The following is a 1,215-nucleotide window of genomic DNA, read 5'->3' on the forward strand; positions in this document are numbered from 1 at the left end:
CATCATGGGAAATAACTACCTTCAGCTGCCTAGCCACTCAACCAGGCCCAGCCAAGTTGACACACAAACTTAACCACACAGGTGTCCCCCAACACACACCAGAAGTAGACCCTGAGACAAAGATTGAAGTCGCATAGTGCCTAAGGCACTTGACTGCTAACCAGAAGGCTGGTGGTTCAAATCCACCAGCCACTCGGAAGGAAGGAAGGTTGGGCAATCTACTTCCATAGTGATACTGCCTTAGAAACCCTAAGAGGGGTCACTATGAGTCCGGTTTGACTCAACAGCACATAACATAACAAGTTTATTTAGGAAGTGATTGCAGGAAATGCCTGTAGGGCAGTGGGGAGTGAGGCAAAGAAGAGAAAAGTGTTATTAAATGATTTACCACTATGGTCAACTGGAGCATATTCCCAATGGGGAGTTTTGGGGGCCAGTGGAGAATGTGTACCTTAGAAATGTCCCATCTAAAAAGTAAGGATGCAGGGGTAGTTATCCACCAGCTGTCATTAGTCACTGGTTAAGGGTTGATTCCAGGAAGTGTTAATTTTCTGGCATTTCTAACCTGTCAGGCCCTCAGGCAGAATGACTTTTGAAAATTTGAGAGGAATCCCTCCAATAAAGAAAGGCAGATCTTGGCAATTGGAAGTTCACCAGTGCCCACTACAGCAGTAAGATCCCAAAGATATGGATAGGGAACATTGTCTGGTACAGGGATGGTGTGTCTTGTTCACTAGGCCTTGCCATGTAACAGTTAAAGGATGAAGGAGGTTGGTAGCTGTTATGTTGACAGCAAATCTGGGTCCAAAATATAAAGGTTCTAAAGTCCTTGGGTATATATACCCAAGAGAGATGAGTGCATATGTCCATCAAAAGATATGTACAAGAATGTTCACAGAATTATTCTTAATAATAGTCTAAAATAGAAAACTACCCAAATACCCATCAATAGTACAATGGGTAAAGCATGGTATACTCAAACAATAGAATATATAGCAATGAGAATGAACAAACTACTGACTAAAAAGTATGATTCTAATACTCTCTTGGAACAATCAATCATGGGAGAATAGAAGGGCAGCATTTGCACAGGGAGATAGTTCAGGGGGCAGGAATGCATAGAAAAGAAGGACACAGGGAAGAGGTAACACACAGAGAAAGTGGGAAGAGAGCTTGTTATACTGTGGGGATTGCAGTCAATGTCATGAAACAAAA

This window comes from Orycteropus afer, unplaced genomic scaffold, assembly GCF_000298275.1.
Source record: "Orycteropus afer afer isolate SDZICR_OR568_19922 unplaced genomic scaffold, OryAfe1.0 scaffold01132, whole genome shotgun sequence".
In the NCBI taxonomy this organism is placed as follows: Eukaryota; Metazoa; Chordata; class Mammalia; order Tubulidentata; family Orycteropodidae; genus Orycteropus; species Orycteropus afer.